This window comes from Bos javanicus, chromosome 16 (genome assembly GCF_032452875.1).
Source record: "Bos javanicus breed banteng chromosome 16, ARS-OSU_banteng_1.0, whole genome shotgun sequence".
In the NCBI taxonomy this organism is placed as follows: Eukaryota; Metazoa; Chordata; class Mammalia; order Artiodactyla; family Bovidae; genus Bos; species Bos javanicus.
In genome coordinates, this window is record NC_083883.1 from 9,669,156 (window position 1) to 9,685,342 (window position 16,187).

Consider the following 16,187-nt stretch of genomic DNA (forward strand, 5'->3'; position numbering starts at 1 on the left):
AAAAAATGGGCCAAAGAACTAAACAGACAGTTCTCCAAAGAAGACATACAGATGGCTAACAAACACATGAAAAGATTCTCAACATCACTCATTATCAGAGAAATGCAAATCAAAACCACTATGAGGTACCATTTCAGGCCAGTCAGAATGGCTGTGATCCAAAAGTCTACAAGCAATAAATGCTGGAGAGGATGTGGAGAAAAGGGAAACCTCTTACATTATTGGTGGGAATGCAAACTAGTACAGCCACTATGGAGAACAGTGTGGAGATTCCTTAAAAATTGGAAATAGAACTGCCTTATGACCCAGCAATCCCACTGCTGGGCATACACACTGAGGAAAACAGAACTGAAAGAGACACGTGTACGCCAGTGTTCATGACAGCACTGTTTATAGTAGCCAGGACATGGAAGCAACCTAGATGTCCATCAGCAGATGAATGGCTAAGAAAGCTGTGGTACATATACACAATGAAGTATTACTCAGCCATTAAAAAGAATACATTTGAATCAGTTCTAATGAGGTGGATGAAACTGGAGCCTATTATGCTGCTACTGCTACTGCTAAGTCACTTCAGTCGTGTCCAACTCTGTGCGACCCCATAGACGGCAGCCCATCAGGCTCCCACGTCCCTGGGATTCTCCAGGCAAGAACACTGGAGTGGGTTGCCATTTCCTTCTCCAATGCATGAAAGTGAAAAGTGAAAGTGAAGTCGCTCAGTCGTATCCGACTCTTACGACCCCATGGACTGCAGGCTACCATGGGATTTTCCAGGCAAGAGTACTGGAGCGGGGTGCCATTGCCTTCTCCGGGAGCCTATTATACAGAGTGAAGTAAGCCAGAAAGAAAAACACCATACAGTATACTAACCCATATATATGGAATTTAGAAAGATAAGTTATGACCAACCTAGATAGCATATTCAAAAGCAGAGACATTACTTGCCAACAAAGATCCATCTAGTCAAGGCTATGGTTTTTCCTGTGGTCATGTATGGATGTGAGAGTTTAACTGTGAAGAAGGCTGAGCGCTGAAGAATTGATATTTTTGAACTGTGGTGTTGGAGAAGACTCTTGAGAGTCCCTTGGACTTTAAGGAGATCCAACCAGTCCATTCTGAAGGAGATCAGCCCTGGGATTTCTTTGGAGGGAATGATGCTGAAGCTGAAACTCCAGTACTTTGGCCACCTCATGCGAAGAGTTGACTCATTGGAAAAGACTCTGATGCTGGAAGGGATTGGGGGCAGGAGGAGAAGAGGACTACAGAGGATGAGATGGCTAGATGGCATCACTGACTCGATGGACGTGAGTCTGAGTGAACTCCAGGTGTTGGTGATGGGCAGGGAGGCCTGGCATGCTGTGATTCATGGGGTCGCAAAGAGTTGGACATGACTGAGAGACTGAACTGCACTGAACTGAACAATAACCCTGTATGTGAGACAGCAAAAGAGACACTGATGTATAGAACAGTCTTTCAGACTCTGTGGGAGAGGGAGAGAGTGGGATGATTTGGGAGAATGGCACTGAAACATGTATAATATCATATATGAAACGAGTCACCAGTCCAGGTTCAATGCATGATACTGGATGCTTGGGCCTGGTGCACTGGGACGACCCAGAGGGATGGTATGGGGAGGGAGGAGGGAGGAAGGTTCAGGATGGGGAACACGTGTATATCTGTGGTGGATTCATGTTGATATAAGGCAAAACCAATAAAATATTGTAAAGTTAAAAAATTAAAAAAGAAAAAAGAGATTCAGTTCAGTCACTGATGCGTGTCTGACTCTTTGTGACCCCATGGACTGCAACATGTCAGGCTTCCCTGTCCATCACCAACTCCTGGAGCTTACTCAAGCTCATGTCTATCTACTCGGTGATGCCATCCAACCATCCTATCTTTTGTCATCCCCTCTTCTCCTGCCTTCAATCTTTCCCAGCATCAGGGTCTTTTCAAATGAGTTGTTTATTTGCATCAGGTGGCCAAAGTATTGGAGTTTCAGCTTCAGCATCAGTCGTTCCAATGAATATTCAGGACTGAGGATGAGGTATTTGCATGTGTGAGAGGGATGTTAACTTAAATGGGTTAATTTAAAATTCAATCAACTGGTCCACTGGGTAAAATAATGAATTAACCACTTATTTTTTCTGAATTAGTAATTTACTGAAAATACGGATAGTATCTAATCTTTTAAAAATAGTCTTTTCTCTTGAGACCCAAGGGAAGAGATCTAATGTCCTTACTTTTGCAAAATCTTAATAAACTCCTTTCCAACACTAAATATAATCACCAAAAATATACTAAATTTGAAATTTTGTGAAATGTATACCTAATGTAATACTAATGTTTTATAGTTGTTTCTTGTTCCTTCATATGGTGCTCATTTATTAATTGATTTTTCTTAAGTCACGTTTGTTTAATAAAGTTTATAACCAGAAATAAACTATAAAATATCTTTTAAATAATTGATTACAACAATTACAGTAACAATTATAAAAATAATGAAACCCTTTCCATGTTAACAAATAATTGTTATTTAATAAATATCATTTCTAAATGAATCTATATAAAAATAAAGGCAGTTCTTATACTCTTGAATAATAAAGTATGAATATAGGACCTTAAACTTTTTATTGATATAAAGATACACTCAGAGAAGTATAACTATACTAAGTATGAAATTGTAAATACAACAGAATGAGGGCTTCCAGGTGGCATAACTGTTAAACAATCCACCTGCCAATGCAGGAGACACAAGAGACCACAGTACAATCCTTGGGTTGGGATGTTCCCCTGGGGTAGGAAATGGCAACCCACTCCATTATTCTTGCCTAGAAAATCCCATGAAGAGAAGGGCCTAGTGGGTTATAGTCTGTGGGGTCCCAAAGAGTTTAAAAGGACTGAGCACACACACAGAGCAATTCTATTAAACCAGCTCCCAAATCCATAATAGAATTTATCTCCTTAAAGTCTTGTCTAGTAATCTTATCCAGTCACTCTGTATCCCCCAGCCCTCAAAGATACTTACTATTCTGACTTCTAACAAAATGTTATTATATAGCATAATTTTAAATGCATCACTCAAAGAAAGATTCTATTATTGAATTTCCCAATAATAGCACACTACCACTGGTTTGTAAATCCTAATATTTATAGACTGGTACTCAAGGTTCAATGATTAGTCTGCAGATATGACTTATTTTTAGCTATCCTGTATCTGGACACTTAACCAGTAACTTTACTTTCTGTCTGCAGTTTGCTCATGAGCCCACCCACCTTCTACCTCTTCATGTTTCTACAATCAGAATGATGTGAAAATTTTCAAAAAATAGCCAAAAATTAGAAAAAGGAGAAAAAAAATATGTCTTTAAGTACATTTAAGGATATGAAATACTGTAGGTAGAGATGAAGAAAGAAAAAATTTTTTCTTAACTCTAAGAAGAAAAATCAGATACTCAGTAGATGAGAAACATTGGCATTTACAACCATAAGTAATACACTAGGCAGCAGAGACCTGGAGGGGGACTGTCAATATTCATCCATAATACAATATATAATGAAAATAATTGTTAGTAATTCAAACTAATATCAAATATATACATTTCATTAATGTAGACAAATATACCTCATTTGTGTGTACATAAGTAAATTCATGTTGATTATGGCAAAACCAATATAATATTGTAAAGTAATTAGCCTCCAATTAAAATAAATACATTTATATTTTAAAAAGTAAATTGAATTTATTAACAGCTTTTTTTTTTAATCAACTGACCTTAATAAATCTAAAATTTATTAAGTAATTTTTATTGAAGTATCATTTATTTACAGTGCTGTATTAGTTTCAGGTATACAGCAAAATGATTCAGATATAGATAGATATAAATACACCTCATCCATACATGTTAAATTTCTTCAGTCATGTCTAACTCTATGACCCTATGGACCGTAGCCCATCAGGCTCCTCTCGTTATGCTATTTTCCAGCCAAGAATACTGGAGTGAGTTGTCATGCCCTTCTCGAGGGGATCTTTCCAACCCAGGGATTGAACCCACATTTCTTATGTTTCCTGCATTGGCAGGTGGGCTCTTTACTTCAATCACCACCTGGCAAGCCCAAATATATCTATATCTATATATTATTTATTTTTCCTTATACTAAGGTTATTTTTCCTTATACTAAAAAATATTGAATATAGTTCTCTGTGCTATATAGTAGGTCCTTGTTGGTTACTTTTTTAAAGATAATAGTATGTATATATTAATTCCAAACTCTTAATTTATAGCTTGCCTTTCCCTTTTGGTAACTATGAGTTTGTTTTCTATGTAAGTTCATTTTTATCCCATCTTTTAGATTCCACATATAAACACTATCATATGATATTTGTCTTTGACTTACTTTACATAGCATGATAATCTCCATGTCCATTCATATTGCAGAAAAACACATTATTTCATTATGTTTTATGAGTGAGTAGTTTCCCACTGTATATGTATACCACATATTCTCTATCCCTTCATCTGTAGATAGACATTTAGGTTGCTTCCAGGTTTTGCTATTGTAAATAGTGCTGGAATGAACACTGGGGTGCATATGTCTTTTTAGAATATGCTTTTCTCTGTATATATGCTGAGGAGTAGGATTGCAGGATCACATAGTAGCTCTATTCTTAGTTTTTTAAAGAACCTCCATATTGTTCACCATAGTGGCTGTACCAGTTTGCATTCTCACCAACATTCCTTTTTTTTTTTTTTTTCCCCCATACCATTTAGAACATTTATTATTTGTAGACTTTTTGGTAATGGACCTTCTCAACAATGTGAGATGATGCTTCAGGATAATTTCATTTGTATTTCCTGATTTACTAGGGATATTTCAGCATCTTTTCAAGTGCCTCTTGACCACTGGTGTGTCTTCTTTGGAAAAATATCTAACTAGATTTTATGCCTATTATTTGACTGGGTTGTTTTCATATTGAGCTATACAAGCTGTTTCTATATTTTGTTGATTGATTCATTGCAGTTTGATTCATTGCCAATTATTGTATCATTGGCAAATATGGTCCACCATTCTGTAGGTAGTTTTCTTATCTTATCATTTGCTTTGTAATGCAAAAGCACTTATTAAAGTTCAATTAGGTTTCATTTGTATATGTTTTTATTTATATTACTCTAAAAAGTGGATTGAAAAAGAAACTCCTGTGATTTATGTCAGAGTGTTCTGCCTATATGTTTGTCTCTAGGACTTTATATTATCGAGTTTTCCATTTAGGGTTTATTCATTTTGAGTTTATTTTTTTGTGTGGTGTTAGAGGATATTTTAATTGCACTATATTACATGTAGCTACCCAATCTTCCCAGCACAGCTTATTGAAAAGACTAGCTTTTCTCCATGGTATCAGTTCAGTCACTCTGTCATGTCCAAATCTTTGCAACAGTATGGATTGCAGCAACTTGGCTTCCCTGTCCATCACCAACTCACTGTTTGCCTTGTTTCCCCATCTATTTTCCATGAAGTGATTGGACCATATGTCATCATCTTTGTTTTATGAAAGTTAAGTTTTAAGTCAGATTTTTCAATCTCTTTTTTCACCTTCATCAAGAGGACCTTTAGTTCCTCTTTGTTTTCTGACATAAGTGCAGTCTCATCTGCATATCTGAGGTTATTGATATTACTCCCAGCAATCTTGAGTCCAGCTTGTGTTTCATTCAGCCCAGTACTTCATATGATGTACTCTGCATATAAGTTAAATAACCAGGGTGACAATATATAGTCTTGACGTACTCCTTTCCTGATTTGGAACCAGTTTGTTGTTCCATGTCCAGTTTTAACTGTTACTTCTTCACCTGCATACAAATTTCTCAGAAGGCAGGTATGGCAGTCTGGTATTTCAGCTCTTGAAGAATTTTGCAGAATTTGTTGTGATCCACACTGTCAAAGACTTTAGCATAGTCAAAGAAGCAGAAGTAGATATTTTTCTGGACTTCTTTTGCTTTCTCTATGAACTAGTGGATGTTGGCAATTTGATCTCTAGTTCCTCTGCCTTTTCTAAATCCAGCTTGAACATCTGGAAGTTCACAATCCACATACTGTTGAAGCCTGCCTCAGAGAATTTTGAGCATTACACTGCCAGCATGTGAGATGAGTGCAATTGTGTGGTAGTTTGAACAATATTTGGCATTATCTTTCTTTGGGACTAGATTGAAAACTGACCTTTCCAGTCCTATGGCCACTGCTGATTTTTCCAAATTGGCTGGCATACTGAATGCAACACATTCACAGCATCATCTTCTAGGCTTTGAAATAGCTCAGCTGGATTTCCATCACCTCCACTAGCTTTGTTTGTAGTGATGCTCCTGTGGTCCACTTGACTTTCCTTTCCAGGTTGTCTGGCTCTAGGTGAGTGATCACACCATCATGGTTATCTGGATCATGAAGATTTTTTTGTACAGTTCTTCTGTGTATTCTTGCCACCTCTTCTTAATATCATCTGCTTCTGTTAGGTTCATACCATTTCTATCCTTTGTTGTGCTCATCTTTGTATGAAAAGTTTGCTTTGTATCTCTAATTTTCTTGAGATCTCTAATTTTTCCCATTCTATTGTTTTCCTCTATTTCTTTGCATTGATCACTTAGGAAGGCTTTATCTCTCCTTGCTATTCTTTGGAACTCTGAATTCAAATGGGCATATCTTTCCTTTTCTCCTTTGCCTTTAGCTTCTCATCTTTTCTCAGCTATTCGTAAGGCCTCCTCAGACAACCATTTTGCCTTTTTGCATGTCTTTTTCTTGGGGATGGTTTTGATCAGCACCTCCTATACAATGTTATGAAATTCTGTCCATAGTTCTTCAGGCACTCACTCTTTTACATGTAGCTGCCGAATGTTCTCAGCACAACTTATTGAAGAGACTATCTTTTCTCCATTGTATATTATTCTCTTCTTTGTCATAGATAAGGTGACCATAGGTACCATGCATTTATTTTGGGGTTTTTTATTGATCTGATTTATAGGATTCCAAGCTGGTGTTGGAGACTTGGTTAGTGGTGGTGGGGAGAAATTTTTATACCCTCAGCCCTACACACTGGAAACTGAGTACTAGAATCACCTTAAAACATTTGATTTTAGTTTTTTCTTTAGGAAATCCCTAGTTTCATCAATAACTCCTCATTTAGCATTTTAAAAAAAATTCCTCTATGTTTACCCCATTTAATTAAACTATAGTATCAGTATCACCTATTTTCTTAATCTAAGTTATCTAACCATGGGACCTTTTGAAGGAAGTTGCCATTATCTTCATTACCTCCACCATTTTTTGGCCTCAGGTCAAACAATAGGGAGGGAACACAGCCCCATCAATCAACAGAAAATTGAAATAAAGATTTACTGAGTATGGCCGTGCACATCAGAACAAGACCCAGTTTCCCCCTCAGTCAGTCTTTCCCATCAGGAAGCTTCTGTAAGACCCTTATCCTTATCCATCAGAGGATAGAGAGAATGAAAACCACAATCTCAGAAAACTAACCAAACTGATCACAAAGACCACAAAATTGTCTAACTCAGTGAAACTATGAGTGATGCTATGTAGGGCCAGCCGAGATAGACCCATGGTGGAGAGTTCTGACAAAATGCAGTCCACTGGAGAACTTCAGTATTCTTGCCTTGAGAACCCCAAGAACAGCATGAAAAGGCAAAAAGACAGGACACTGAAAGATGAACTGCCCAGGTTGGTAGGTGCCTGATATGCTACTGGAGAAGAGAGAAAAAATAACTCCAGAAAAAATGAAGAGACAGAGCCAAAGCAAAAACAATATCTGGTTGTGGATGTGATTGGTGGGGGAAGTAAAGTTCGAGGCTGTAAAGAGCAATTTTGCATAAGAACCTGGAATGTTAGGTCCATGAATCAAGGCAAATTGGAAGTGGTCAAACAGGAGCTAGCAAGAGTGAACACTGACATTTTAGGAATCAGCGAACTAAAGTGGGCTGGAATGGGTGAATTTAACTCAGATGACCATTATATCTACTACTGTGGGCAAGATTCCCTTAGAAGAAATGGAGTAGCCACCATAGTAAACAAAAGAGTCCAAAATGTAGTATTTGGAAGCAATCTCAAAAATGACAGAAGGATCTCTGTCCATTTCCAAGGCAACCATTGAAAATCCCAGCAATCTAAGTCTATTCCCCGACCAGTAATGCTAAAGAAGTTGAAGTTGAACAGTTCTATGAAGAACTACAAGACCTTCAAGAACTACACCAAAAAAAAAAAATAAATAAAAAAGGATGTCATTTTCATCATAGGAGATGAAATGCATGGAATGCAAAAGTAGGAAGTCAAGAGATACTAGAGTACAAGGCAAATTTGGCCTTAGAATAGAAAACTAAGTAGGTCAAAGGTTAACAGAGTTTTGCCTGAATGCACTGGTCATAGCAAGCACCCTTTTCTAGCAACACAAGAGACGACTCTACACATGAACATCACCAGATGGTCAATACCAAAATCACATTGATTATATTCTTTGCACCTGTGGATGTAGATGCTCTATAGACTCAGCAAAAACAAGACTGGGAGCTGACCCTGGCTCAGATCATGAACTGCTTAAAGCAAAATTCAGATTTAAATTGAAGAAAGTAGGGAAAACCACCAGACCATTCAGATATGACCTAAATCAAATCCCTTATGATTATACAGTGGAAGTTACAAATAGATGAAAGATATTAGATCTGATAGACAGAGTGCCTGAAGACCTATGAATAGAAGTACATAATATTGTACAGATGGCAGTGATTAAAAACATCCTCAAGAAGAGGAAATGAAAAAGGCAAAATGGTTGTTTGAGGAGGCCTTACAAACAGCTATGAAACGAAGAGAAGCAAAAGGCAAAGGAGAAAATGAAACATATACCCATGTCAATGCAGAGTTCCAAAGAATAGTAAGGAGAGATAAGAAAGCTTTCCTCAGTGCTCAAGGCAAAGGAATAGAGGAAAATAACAGAGTGGGAAAGACTAGAGATCTCTTCAAGAAAATTAGAGATACCAAGGGAACATTTCATAAAAACATGGACACAGTAAAGGGCAGAAATGGTATGGACCTAACAGAAGCAGAAGATATTAAGAAGAGATGGCAAGAATACACAGAACTATACAAAGATGATGATCATCACCCAGATAACCATGGTGGTGTTATCAGTCACTGATAGCCAGACATCCTGGAATGTGAAATCAAGTGGGCCTTAGGAAGCATCACTACAAACAAAGCTAGTGGAGGTGATGGAATTCCAGTTGAGCTATTGCAAATCCTAAAAGATGATGCTGTGAAAGCACTGCACTCAATATGCCAGCCAATTTGGAAAACTCAGCAGTGGCCACAGGACTGGAAATGGTCAGTTTTCTTTCCAATCCCAAAGAAAGGCAATGCTAAAGATTGTTCAAACTACCACACAATTGGACTCATCTCACATGCTAGCAAAATAATGCTCACAATTCTCCAAGCCAGGCTTCAACAGTATGTGAACCGTGAACTTCCAGATGTTCAAGCTGGTTTTAGAAAAGGCAGAAGAACCAGAGATCAAATTGCCAACCTCTGTTTGATCATTTAAAAAGCAACAGAGTTCCAGAAAAATGCCTGCTTCTGTTTTATTGACTATGCCAAAGCCTTTGACTCTGTGAATCAAAAAGGTGTGGAAAATTCTTCAAGAGATGGGAATAGTAGACCACCTGACCTGCCTCTTGAGAAATCTGTATGCAGGTCAAGAGACAACACTTAGAACTGAACATGGAACAACAGACTCGTGCCGAATCAAGAAAGGAGTGCATGAAGGCTGTATACTGTCACCCTGCTTATTTAATTTATACGCAAATACATCATGCAAAATACTAGGCTGGATGAAGCATAAGCTTGAATCAAGATTGCCAGGAGAAATATCAATAACCTCAGATATGCAGATGACACCACCCTTATGGCAGAAGGTGAAGAAGAACTAAAGAGCCTCTTGATGAAAGTGAAAGAGGAGAGTGAAAAAAATTGACTTAAAACTCAACATTCCGAAAGCTAAGATCATGGCATCTCTTCCCATTACTTCATGGAAAATAGATGGGTAAACAACGGAAACTGTGAATGGAAACATTACTTTAATTTTGGGCTCCAAAATCATTCCAGATGGTGATTGCAGCCATGAAATTGAAAGACACAGCTATGAAATTGAAAGATGATTTTTCCTTGGAAGAAAAACTATTGCAAACATAAACAGCATATTAAAGAGCAGAGACATTGCTTTGCCAACAAAGGTCCATCTAGTCAAAGCTGTGGTTTTTTCCTTGAAGTCATGTATGGATATGAGAGCTGGGCCATAAAGAAGGCTGAGCTCTGGAAAATTGATAATTTTGAACTATAATGTTGAAGAAGACTCTTGAGAGTCCCTTGAACTGCAAGGAGTTCAAACCAGTCACCCTAAAGGAAATTAGTCCTGAATATTCATTTAAAGGACTGATGCTGAAGCTAAAGTTCCAATACTTTGGCACTGACTCATTGGAAAAGAGCCTGATGCTGGGAAAGCTTGAAGAAGAGAGAAGTTGAGTTTAAATCTGTAAGAGAAAGCTAAACATGAAATTATATGCTGTTTTCCCATTCAAATCTTCACCATAAATTACTTTGTGCCAAACAAAATAATAGGTACACCACAGTTGGAATGGAAAAGCCATCGTGTGACACTGTGGGAGTCAAGATATCTTACAAGGTCAGACCGATGAACCTCCTTCACAGTGAGTTAGCTAGAATATTGAAGCCTTAATGAGTTTTCTGATAATAATTAGCATGCACATTTGTCTGCCGTAGGATGTCTGCTTAATATCCATGGCACATGACATTAAAATACATTGGTTTCATGTACTCTTTCCCTAGTTTTATTACTGGCTTTGTGAAAGTGTCTGTGATGTAATTGAGTATACTATATAAACCATTAGTAATAATAATAGGTTATTTTTGTGAAGTTATTCATGTATATGACACTCTTTGAAGGATTATATATAGAAACATTTTATCTTTCTAAAAATTTTATGAAAAGAGTATTGTTAGTATCATTTTAGCAATGAGAGCAGATTAGTAGATGTCTTGGATCCCTGAATGTGTCTGTCTTTTTAATCACTATGTTGACTCCCTATTAAAAAGTATACAAATAGTAACTAGAGAATAAATATTTTAAGGAAATTTTCTTCTATTAAATATACCTGTGGTTTGTTTAGTATTTGAAAGAATATTTGACTTGCATAGAATAAAATAACATCACTAGTGCACAAATCTATTTTTATAAAATTCAATACATATCCATTAATTTAAAGAGGTACCCATAGTCCTTGGGAAAAAAAGTTATGACCAACCTAGATAGCATATTGAAAAGCAGAGACATTACTTTGCCAGCAAATGTCCATCTAGTCAAGGCTACGTTTTTTCCAGTGGTCATGTATGAATGTGAGAGTTGGACTGTGAAGAAAGTTGAGCACCGAAGAATTGACGCTTTTGAACTGTGGTGTTAGAGAAGACTCTTGAGAGTCCCTTGGACTGCAAGGAGATTCAACCAGTCCATTCTAAAGGAGATCAACCCTGGGTGTTCTTTGGAAGGGATGATGCTAAAGCTGAAACTGCAGTACTTTGGCCACCTCATGCAAAGAGTTGACTCATTGGAAAAGACTCTGATGCTAGGAGGGATTGGAGGCAGGAGGAGAAGGGGACGACAGAGGATGAGATGGCTGGATGGCATCACTGACTTGATGGATGTGAGTCTAAGTGAACTCCGGGAGTTGGTGATAGACAGGGAGGCCTAGCGTGCTGCAATTCATGGGGTCGCAAAGAGTCGGACATGACTGAGTGACTGAACTGAACTGAACTGAACCCATAGTTTAGACTTAAGAAATTTCTGTCCTTGAAACATAATATGTTCTACATATGGGCAATTTCTTTTAAGACATGGTCACAGTTATTGGTAATGAACTGCTGTTTCAAAGTTATGGTCCATCTGCAAAAAATGAGTTTTGGATTAAATGGTCAATGAGTTTCATTGTGTTTCCTTTACAGATGTAGTCATACTTTAAAATCTACTTAAAGATTATGCTCTTGAAAAACTGCCTTTTCAAATAATAGACGTAACAAATAATACTCCCAAAGTTTTGTAAAACATTTCTTTTATTCCAAAAGGAAGTTTTTATCCAAGCTTGAAAGTTTGAGCATTAAAACAAGATTAACTTAGGGGATGATAGTTAAGTCATTAATTATCTAACTGTATGAAAATCCGTTATGGGAAAATTGATTAATTGCTATATATTAGAATTAAATAATTATGACATTCAGCACATTGACATTTTGGGAGTTACATTTATCAATGAATAAATTCTTTCCAGTTATACATCTTCCAATTTATCTTCGGTCTGGGCACATCATGTATTTAAGCATCAAAAAGAGTCTCCAAAGTTTACTATCTTCCTCATGTCTTCTTTAATTATACAGTCAAGTATGTGCTCTAGATTATAAATTCTTATGAAAAAACCATTGAATTCTATTGTCTCCTGAACAATGCAGCATTAGACACATCAGCTCTATGCACAATCTAAAATCTGTGTATAATTTATAGTCTACTTTTTGTGTTCCTGGTTCCTCAATATCCACTCTTATTTCATATCTCTGTTTCTGTATTTTTAGACCCAGTCAACCATGAGTTATGTGGTATTGTAGTACCATTGAAAAACAAAAAACACATAAAGTAGAACTTTGAAGTTCAAGCTTGTGTTGTTCAAGGATCAACTGTACAAAGAAATAAAATTCTTTAATAAATTTAGAAGCTCATGGTAACTGAGCCTATTTTAAAGAGTATGATGTTAGTTAATATTAAACATACAGATATTCATCAATTATTGAAAAGCATTTGTGTGCTTAATATGCGCTTAGATGCACTTCCTTCAGTTCAGTAGAGTTCAGTCTCAGTAGAACTCAGTCGTATCCAACTCTTTGTGACCCCATGGACTGCAGCACGCCAGGCCTCCATGTCTGCAACCAACTCCCGGAGTTTATTCCAACTCATGTCCATGAGTTGGTGATGCCGTCCAACCATCTCATTCTCTGTCATCCCCTTCTCTTCCTGCCTCCAATCCCTCCCAGCATCAGAGTCTTTTCCAATGAGTCAACTCTTCGCATGAGGTGGCCAAAGTACTGGAGGTTCATCTTTAGCATCATTCCTTCCAAAGAAATCCCAGGGCTGATCTCCTTCAGAATGGACTGGTTGGATCTCCTTGCAGTCCAAGGGACTCTCAAGAGTCTTCTCCAACACCACAGTTCAAAAACATCAATTCTTAGGGGCTCAGCCTTCTTCGCAGTCCAACTCTCACATCCATACATGACTATTGGAAAAACCACAGCCTTGACTAGATGGACCTTTGTTGGCAAAGTAATGTCTCTGCTTTTTAATATCCTGTCTATCTTGGTCATAACTTTTCTTCCAAGGGGCAAACATCTTTTAATTTCATAGCTACAGTCACCACCTGCAGTGATTTTGGAGCCCCCCCCCCCCCCCCCGCCAAAAAAAAGAATCTTTCACTGTTTCCACTGTTTCCCTATCTATTTTCCATGTAGTGATGGGACCATATGCCATGATCTTAGTTTTCTGAATGTTGAGTTTTAAGCAAATTTTTTTCACTATCCTCTTTCATTTTCATCAAGAGGCTCTTTAGTTCTCCTTCGCTTTCTGCCATTAGGGTGGTGTCACCTGCATATGTGAGGTTATTGATATTTCTCCTGGCAATCTTGATTCTAGGTTGTGCTTCATCTAGCCCACCATTTCTCCTGAGGTATTCTGCATATAAGTTAAATAAGCAGAGTGACAGTATACAGCCTTGGTGCACTCCTTTCCTGATATGGAACCAGTCTATTGTTCCATGTCTAGTTCTAAGTGTTGCTTCTTGATCTGCATACAGATTTCTCAGAAGGTTGGTCAGGTGGTGTGCTATTCCCATCTCTTGAAGAATTTTCCATGCTTTGTTGTGATCCACACTGTCAAAGGCTTTGATATAATCAACAAAGCAGAAGTAGGTGTTTTGTCTGGAACTCTGTTGCTTTTCCAATGATCCAATGGATATTGGCAAATGGATCTCTGGTTCCTCTGCCTTTTCTAAATCCAGCTTGAACATCTTGAAGTTCACAGTTCATATACTGTTGAAGCCTGCCTTGAAGAATTTTGAGCATTACTTTGCTAGTGTGTGAGATAAGTCCAATTGTGTGGTAGTTTGAGCATTCTTTGGCATTGCCTTTCTTTGAGATTGAAATGAAAACTGACCATTTCCAGTCCTGTGGCCACTGCTGAGTTTTCCAAATTGGCTGGCATATTGAGTGCAGCATTTTCACAGCATCATCTTTTAGGATTTGAAAAAGCTCAACTGGAATTCCATCAGTTCCACTAACTTTGTAGTGATGCCTGAGGCCCACTCGACTTCACATTCCAAGATGTCTGGCACTAGGTGAGTGATCACACCAACGTGGTTATCTGGGTCATGAAGATCTTTTTTGTACAGTTCTTCTGTGTATTCTTGCTACCTCTTCTTAATATCTTCTGCTTCTGCTAGGTCCTTACCATTTCTGTCCTTTATTGTGCCCTTCTTTGCATGAAATATTCCCTTGGTATCTCTAATTTTCTTGAAGAGATCTCTAGTCTTTCCCATTCTATTTGTTTCCTCTATTTCTTAGCATTGATCAGTGAGGAAGGTTTTCTTATTTCTCCTTTCTATTCTTTGGAACTCTGTATTCAGATGAATATATACTTCCTTTTCTCCTTTGCCTTTCACTTCTCTTCTTTTCGTAGCTGTTTGTACAGCCTTCTCCAACAACCAATTTACTTTTTTGCATTTTTTTTTCTTGGGGATGGTTTGATCCCTGCCTCCTGTACAATTTTATGAACTTCTGTTCATAGGTCTTCAGGCACTCTATCAGATCTAACCCCTTGAATCTATTTGTCACTTCCACTCTATAGTTGTAAGAGATTTGATTTATTTATACCTGAATGGTCTAGTGGTTTTCCCTACTTTCTTCAATTTAAGTCTGTGGCATTAAGGAGTTCATGATCTGAGCCAAGGTCAGCTCTTGGTCTTGTTTTTGCTGATTGTATAGAGCTTCTCCATCTTTGGCTGCAAACAATATAATCAATCTGATTTTGGTATTGATCACCAGGCGATGTCCATATGTAGTCTTCTCTTGTGTTTTTAGAAGAGGCTGTTTGCTGTGACCAGTGCATTCTAGGCAAAACTCTGTTAGACTTTGCCATGATTCATTCTGTACACCAAGGCCAAATTTGCTCGTTACTCCAGGTATTTATTGATTGTAATTTTTGCATTCCAGTCCCCTATAACAAAAAGGACATCTTTTGGGGGTGTTAGTTCTAGAAGGTCTTGTAGATCTTCATAGAACCATTCACCTTCAGCTTATTTAGCATTATTTGTTGGGGCGTGTTCTTGGATTCCTGTGGTATTGAGTGGTTTGCCTTGGAAATGAACAGAGATCCTTCTGTCGTTTATGAGATTACATCCAAATACTTCATTTTGTACTCTTTTGTTTACTATGATGGCTATTCCATTTCTTCTAAGGGATTCTTGCCCACAGTAGTAAATAATGGTCATCTGAGTTAAATTCACCCATTCCAGTCATTTTAGTTCACTGATTCCTAAAATGTCAGTGTTCACTCTTGTCATCTCCTGTTTGACCACTTCCAATTTGCCTTGATTCATGGACCTAACATTCCAGGTTCCTATGCAAAATTGCTCTTTACAGCCTCAAACTTTACTTCCACCACCAGTCACATCCACAACTAGGTGCTGTTTTTGCTTTAACTATATCTCTTCATTCTTTTTGGAGTTATTTCTCCACTCTTCTCCAGTAACATACTGGGCACCTACTGTCCTGGGAAGTACGTCTTTCTGTATCTATTTTTTTTTTTGCCTTTTCATGCTGTTCATGGGTTTCTCAAAGCAAAAATACTGAAGTGGTTTGCCATTCCCTTCTCCAGTGGACCACATTTTGTCAGAACTCTCCACCATGACCATGATGCACTTCCTACCCTTAGGGAATCAACACTTTGGTGGTAGAAGCTTTATATTATATAGTTTCACAATGTCAGATGGTCTTAGGAACCATACAAATGAAATCTCATAACATAATTGTAAATC